Here is an 8486-nt window from a genome sequence, read left to right as displayed (position 1 = left end):
CTGAAGCAGCAGAACTATCCCACCATTTTTCCAGCAGCCTTGGCAACAGATTTGATGTACGTGTTCCATCTCAAATCAAGAGTAAATATCAGACCCAGAAGCTTGTCAAAACATGGAGCCTCTCCGCGACGAGAGCTGTTCATTTCAATTGATGCCAGACGAGGATCAGCGCGTTGATGATGTAAAGATAAAAGCTTGGTTTTTTGATGCATTAAAATTAATGTGGCACAAAGCATCTATCCTAAGTCAACGCGCTATAACATTTGCCTGTTTTTCAATGAGCTAAAAGGCTAATATATACCACTGGACTGACAATACACAATCACCACCTTCGACAAACAAACTTTGCCAAGCGAAATCATGGCATGTAAGAAAAAAAAAAGAAAACATATATTGTATTGTTTTTTTAAAAAAAGATATCCTGATAAGGGTTTTTGTATAAGCTGAAAATTTGAAACTTTAAATAAATAAATATTTGTTTATTTAAAAACATACAAATACGCACGTGATCGTTCTTTCTAACCTCATATTTTGAATGTCATTGTCTCCATGCTTCTAAAAAGCGGATTACTACTAATATTACCCATTTGCGCACGAACAGCGCTTATCACTGAACTGACAATACACAATCACCACGTTCGACAAACAAACTCTGCCAAACGACATCATCTTTCAAATATAAATAAAAAAAAAAACGATGGACTATACCGTAAAACGAAACAAGGAATCAAAATGCAGTACAACTGTCGTGAGTTGGGATTCCTAGTTCCGTTTTACAGCATACTTTTGGCTTGTTTTCCTTTTGAAAAAAAAAAGAGATGTATCTCTCGAAATTATCAAAGACATTTTACCATCCTGCTCATATTTAAAAGTAAGCCTATATTTACTGATTTATATGGGAAAGACCTTTTGAAAAATAAATAGATATGCGAAATTTATAGTTTAAATTCCACCTCCGTTTGTCTATTTTTAATCAACGTCACGTTAATTAACTATGCTAACAGCTTCTTTATACATTTACGCGTGCGCACACACACACACACACACACACACACACACACACACACATATATATATATATATATATATATATATATATATATATATATATATATATATATATATATATAATGATCGCATTGTTTCAGTTTCCTAGGTGTAAATTTTCTGACACTTCGGTATTTCTCACAAACTGCTCACTGGCAAGCAGATCATAATTATAGAATATTTATTTATAAAAAAATTATTGGCTACATATCTGCATACATGTTTAACCGCAACTACTCTGTTGTGTCATGTTTTTAGTATGGAACCAAATTTTAAATGATAAAAGAACGACAATTGGAAATCTTTCATGGTGACGCTGCTTCTCAAAAGGAATAGCAACAGAAATATGTATGCACATATGTAGCCAATGATGTTTGGAGAAATAAATATATTATATATATACACCTATATATATATATATATATATATATATATATATATATATATATATATATATATATATATATATATATATTGATTTATCGTTTTATTTGGGATTGTCTATTTCTGTTCGACAAGCCATGACTACGTGTCAGCTTGCGGTTCAGTCAATCTGTCTTTTCATTATATCGTATGTGTTATTGAAAAAAACAGGCGTTTGTTCTTGTTAACTGGTAAGAAAACAGCTTGCATTAAAACATTTCACGCGCACACACACACACGCGCACACACACACACACACACACACACACATACACACACGCACACCATTCGCCCGAGTCACAGATGAGATGGGTGAAAACTAAGGTAATTAGATTGTTTAGAGGCGTTTCCTGGAAAATTCGAATTTCTTACTCCATGTGCGTCTATGAAATTAATTATTATTTATAAATAGATGTTTCAGCAATTCAATTATAATTTATGCTATCGACTTTTCGAAGCCGCCGGTAATTCTGCATTTTATCGGTTTGTCACAGACTTGATCTATTATTCAAACACCACCGTGTTTGAATATATTCTTAAGTCACATTTTTAGTCATTTAGAACGGCTTTAAAGCTTCGCCGCTTACTCATTTTTCGACTAAATTTCGAATAATAATTGCAGTTTTCAGCTATATTGTGAAAAAAAAATCAATTTTCGTTCAGTAAAACAAAAGCTATGATGAAGTTCCTGATGTTTAAAATCGTAAAAAAAAAACGTAAGGAGGTGAGCGACGCTTTTTATGACTCGTTTCCATAGCAACCACGTCGCTTCAGCGACTACTGTTGCTACTAATTCATTAAGGAAACTATGGAAGGGAGATAATTGTGGGATTTTATTGAAAGCAGATGAGTGCCGTACATTGTTATTATATATGTGATTATGGGGGCAAAAAGTAAGGCTGAAATTAAACAAAGAACAAGTGAATTTATTGGAAGCTTGAAAAAATCATGGATTACAATAGAAAAATGCGAGCATGAAAAGTAATATGGTTAAGCTTAAACATGAAAAGATTTTTTTAATTCAATTTATAACATTATATAATCAATTCTTACTGCTGCCATATTTTAAGTTATAAATTTATTATATTTTTTACTAGAATATCATATCCTTTTCTTTTCCAGTTTTAACAACTAGTCATTTACTTTTCCATGTTTAAGCTTAACCATATTACTTTTCATGCTCGCTTTTTTGTATTGTTTTTGTTTTTTGTTTTGTTTTTTTACACTTTCACCCCAAACAAGGCACGTTGCTACTTGGATGTAGGGGGCTACTATCAGGGACTTAAGTTGCAGGGATACTATGTAGGGAGTTTAGTAGCAAGATGTCTGTTCACATTACACTTGAACTTCTGCATGTCAGTACAGTTGGGGAAGCAGGAAACGAGAAAAGAATTCCAAAGTCCTGCAGGGAAGAAGCTATTAGAGTAAAAGGCTTTCTTACATCCAGGGATCTCAACTGTGTAGGGGTGGGGCTTCGCCGCTTGTCGGGTTTGTCGGGGTACTGTCGTTGAGGGGGTACGAGGGCTTGTAGTTCGTTAGAGCATCCACCATTAAACACTTGTAAAACAGGAAGAGGGGTGCAACATTACGTAGGTGGGACAGGCGCTGAAGTTTAGATGACAGTTCGGGACCTATTAAGTTGGCGACTCTCTTTTGAACCCTGTTCAGGGGCGAGAGACAAGCAGTAGATGCCCCAGCCCAAATGTGACAGCAGTACTCGATACATGGGCGAATGGTGGCTTTGTAGAGTTACACGATACTTTCAGGCATAAGTAACTTTGTAGCACGAAAGAAAGAGTCCACCTTCTTTGCAGCAGCCTTAGCAACAATCTCGATGTATCTATTCCAATTCATGTTTCCTGTAAACGTTAAGCCAAGGAGCTTCAACGAAGTGCTCTCAGGTAAAGTATCGCTAGCCATAGCTATTGGTGGTTGGTAAGGTTTCATGTAATTATTAAAGGAAACTAGCTTTGTCTTGCCAGCGTTGACTGTTAAACATGTGAGTCCTTAATTAATCAAGCTCTAGTCCACCACCTTACAGCTGCTAAACTTCTGTCAGACCACCAATATGGATTTAGACAAGCCCGTTCTACTGCAGATATTTTAACTGCAATCTCTGAACGTTTATATCAAGCACTGGATAAGTCAGGAGAGGGGAGGGCAGTAGCCCTTGATATATCTAAGGCTTTTGACAGGGTATGGCATGATGGTCTTTTGATGAAAATTAAATCCTGTGGTATTACTGGACGAATGCTTAGCATAATTAGATCCTTCTTAAATGAGAGAAGAATCCAGGTTATCCTCGATGAGTGTACGTCCAAAAAATTTGATATAAATGCTGGTGTGCCTCAAGGATCGATTCTTGGACCTTGGTTATTTCTGATATTCATAAATGACTTACTTGATAAAATTGTCTCTGAGATGGGCATATTTGCCCACGACACCACGTTCTATAGCAGGCACGTGGGAAAAACTAATGAGCATACACATATCTAAGGTAATGGCCGAAACCCTAGAGGAAGACCTTAAGTCTGTAGTGGGATGGGGTCAAAAATGGATGGTAACGTTCAACGCTGCCAAGACAAAACTCGTTTCCTGTAATAGGTGGGCTCTCTCTATCGAAAGTTACTTACATCTGAAAGTATCGTGTGCCTCTACGAAGCCACCATTCGCCCATGTATCGAGTACTGCTGTCACACTTCCAATAACATAGAACACAGACTCGATCTTTATCATATCTATGTATAATATATATAATGCTTATCTTTAAAATAATATGATAACGCATTTTCACCTTCGTACGTACGTTATTACCTGTCATTCTTTTTTAAAAAAATGGAATCGCCTAGTCGCCGAAGTACGATTCAAATTAAAAATTGGATATACCATAAATGTAGTGGGTGATGGACGGAAATCAGAAGCTCATAGTATTAATGCTGGAGTCCCACAGGGCGTCCACCCTAGGCCCAACTCTCTTCCTTATCTCCATCAATGATCTCCCAAATCACATGCTAAGATAATGCGTAGACATTTATGCTAACGACACTACCATCTATGGCAACACTTCAAAGACCGTAAACGAACAAGTTCTCTCTGATTCTCTCTCCTCTGATCTTGAGCACGTGGTGCAATGGGGAAAGAGGTGGCTGGTTTATTTTAATGCATCTAAAACTAAGCTTCTATCTTTATATCATCAACGGTCTGATCCCCGTCTGGCGTCAATTGAAATAAATTGCTCTCGTCTTGGTGAGGCTCCATGTTTTTACCAGCTTCTGAGTCTGACCTTTATTCCTGATTTAAAATGGAACACGTAGATCAAATCTGTTGCCAAGGCTACTGGAGCAATTGTGGGATCCTTCTACCGCTTCAGTAGATATCTCACTGTTGATGCAATTTTCGACCTGTATAAGAGCTAAGTAAGACGGAGTACTGTGGGCAGGAGATGCTAGAAGCAGCTTATTCTGCCTTGGCAGAGTTCAAAGTAGACTTTGTAGTCCAGTGGGAGATGCCCTTTTCTCTTCCCTGCAACCTCTTTCCCACAGAAGAGGCGTTGCGAGCCTGTCTCTGCTTTATCGTTATTTTTATAACAAATGCTCATCTGGGCTCTAATCTATGGTCTCCCTTGCCTGACTTTCACAAAAACACTCGCCCTCTGAAACCACTATCAATAATTTCCCATACTCTTTATCTGTGCCTAAACCTAAACGTAGATTCCATTAACAAAGCGTATTTTCTTAGAACTGCACGCCTGTGGAACTCTGTTCCGTTTTCCAGCTTTCTAACTGACTACAATATGGTCGTCTGTAAATTGAACCTGCACAAGTTCTGGGTGAGTCGTCCCCTTAAGTAATCCATTTTACCAACTTTCAATTACTAACGATTACTAAGACTACCGTACACTAATTAAGCATTATCCGCGAGCGGCATCCGGGCCCTTGTAAAAAAATTCTGTATCTGTGTATTGTTTTCTACAACAGAAGATTAAGAAGTCAAAGGGACAGATAGAGGAATAACGTCGTAGAGAAAAAAATGCTAAGAAAACAGCTGGAGAAAATAAGCGACACTACAAGGTAATCTTATATAGGCTAGTTATCAGAATGAAACCAGACTCATTTCTTCTCTGTATCCACTGCAAGAAAAATGTGATTTCGTAATAATTAAAAAAAAAATGAACGAACCAAAAATCGGATATCAATATTTTCCCAGTTTTCGACAGAAAAGAAAATGCTTCTTTGCGAATTTAATTTCAGCGACGTTCTGAATAAAGTCGTGGCTGGATGAGTAAACCAACCTGGCATGACTTTATTCGATACTAGACATCAATCAATGTCGGCCACCTCATTATTACCAGGCGAGAAATATACAAGAAATGAAACACAAAATCTAATTTAGGAATAAACGATCATATAACGGGAACAGTAACCGGCTATATATATATATATATATATATATATATATATATATATATATATATATATATATATATATATATATATATCGAATTTTAGTCATTCAATGAATTTAAAAATTTATGACGTGAAATGTTTGAGTTTCATATCAAAGATTTTTATTATTCTATTTAAGTCAACGAATACATTAGAAATATTTAACTCCTTACCCTATAGGATTTCGATGTCTACCATCTCTTCAGGGGAGAAAATATTAGCAAATAGTTATAATGGTTTACACCTTATTTGCTAAAGTCAGTGAGACATGAAAAATCACAATTAAATATTGATTGAGTAATTAAAAGTCATAGTGTAAGGTAGGTTAAAGAAAAGGATATAAAAGTTTACATCCAAATTGCATGGCAAAATCCCAAGTGAAAGTCCTTGAAAGCGGTGTGGTAAAATGATCTAAACTGTATTTTGGGTGATCCACATCACAATGTAATGATCCGAATTGGGCCTTTTCCTGGAGAAATTTTCCTTTGTTATATAATGGGTCCGGTAATAAAAGTGTTTTAATAGGTCCGGTGGATCTTTTTATTAATAAACATATAAATTGATATGTTTAATATTTTTATACTCATGGAACATGAGCTGAAAATTCCACTCTAAAATAACTTTCAAATTGTTAATAAAATTAAAAATTAAAACATTAAAAAATTAAAGCCGCTTTAACAGACAGGCCATGCAAAATGAGAGAAACTGAAGTTGTACGAAAAGGAAAAGAAAAGAAAAGGGCAGAAAATGTTTGCGCGTAATAAAAGGCGAGTATAAGATAAAATAAAATAAAATAATTTATTTTATTTTATTTTGGCTATTGCATTTCAATAGCTTAAAAAAGTTCAAAGAAGGAAGTAGAAAAGTTGGGTTTGTATTACTGTACGCATAGATTCGAAAAAGTTGTCAAAAAACAAATATATAACAAATAAATGTTATCAAAGGCAAGATAAGTTACTTTTCTGCCAAACTGGATATATTTTTTGTGTTTTTATTCAATGTAACATATTTATTCAGCTCGAAAAACATACAGTGTTTACCTGTGTATTCGAAAATTCAAGATGGCGTCTCACACCCTCTTTAACACCGTAAGTTTGGAAAAAGATGTTATAAATAAAAAACTATACAAAATACTATTAAAAACCCGCCGAATATATGTCAACCTATGTCACGGTAACATATATTGAGCGACTTTTTAACAGTATTTTATCCGGTTTTTTATTTATAACATTTTTCCCACACTTACCGTGTTAAAGAGAGAATCAGACGCCATTTTGAATGTTCCAATACATCGGTAAACACTGTATGGTTTTCGAGCTGAATAAACATGTTACATTGAATAAAAACACGAAAAATATATGCAGTTTGGTAGAAAAGTAACTTATCTTGCCTTTGATAACATTTATTTGTTATATATTTGTTTTTTGACAACTTTTTCGAATCTATGTGTACAGTAATACAAACCCGAAAAGTTAATAACTAGTCTGTGATTACTTTCGTACAGAAAATTAGCGTAATCAGAGCACAGACAGTATGGCCCATAAGAGGTCAAAAGGAAATATTTCTGTTCTATTTCAAATTTAAAACCCGTCGTTGATGTATGTACTGAAAAAACAACGAGATGTTTTCAAAAGTTATTATGAAAATGGAAGGGGTGTCTTAGTCAAACAATTTGTACTTTCACCTAACAATTAACGAAACAAAATAGGCCAAACGAAGAATTTAAAAAAAAAGAAAAAACAACTATATAACAAATAAATGTTACCAAAGGCAAGATAAGTTACTGTTCTATCTACACGTATAAGTATTTTTAGCTAAGGTATTCGTCACATGATCGCTTTAGTTTTGTTATTTCTTAAAAGAGAACAAAGACAAATATCGTTCAAAACTAATTCAACTTGAATCTATAATATAAAGGGCAAAAATCTGTTTCAATGTATGTATGTATGTATGTATGTATGTATGTATGTATGTATGTATGTATGTATCGCAAAAACTTTCGACAGAGGCGACGGATTTACACGAAATTGGTATCATTTTAAAGCTCGATCCTTCGGACGACAAATACCGACAAATTGGCCAAAAATATTAATTCCTTCACCCTCAACTGGGCACTTTCTTTTAGAGAGAGATAGCAAAAAATTGTTCCTTCATGACAATTTAGCCAAACACGCATGCGCAAAAAACGTTCTTTCTTGAATTAATTTAAATAAAAAAAACGATCTAATTGAGTTCACGCGGTTAAAGACGAGTCTGTATAGTAGCACGTTCGAGCCGAGATATCAGATATATTTTTTTTGATGTTTTAAAGATTTTATATTAAAACAGGGTTATTTATGCCATTTTTTCGCTTGTTTTTTTTTTTTTAATTTTTCCATCACGTTCGCTGTTTTTGTTTTTTTCCCCGATTTTTATAAGAAATTTAACATCGTTTGCTTATTCTTTGTTTTGCATCACGTTCGCTGTATTTTTTAATAATATTTAAACAGGGTTATTACGTTCGCTTATTCTTTGTTTTCCATTTTGTTTTGATTTACCCCTCCCCACACATCTCACCTCCAAACACCCGGG

The sequence above is a fragment of the Euprymna scolopes genome, chromosome 2 (genome assembly GCF_053919585.1).
Source record: "Euprymna scolopes isolate OS-2025 chromosome 2, ASM5391958v1, whole genome shotgun sequence".
Lineage (NCBI taxonomy): Eukaryota > Metazoa > Mollusca > Cephalopoda > Sepiida > Sepiolidae > Euprymna > Euprymna scolopes.
This window is presented reverse-complemented; position numbering follows the sequence as displayed.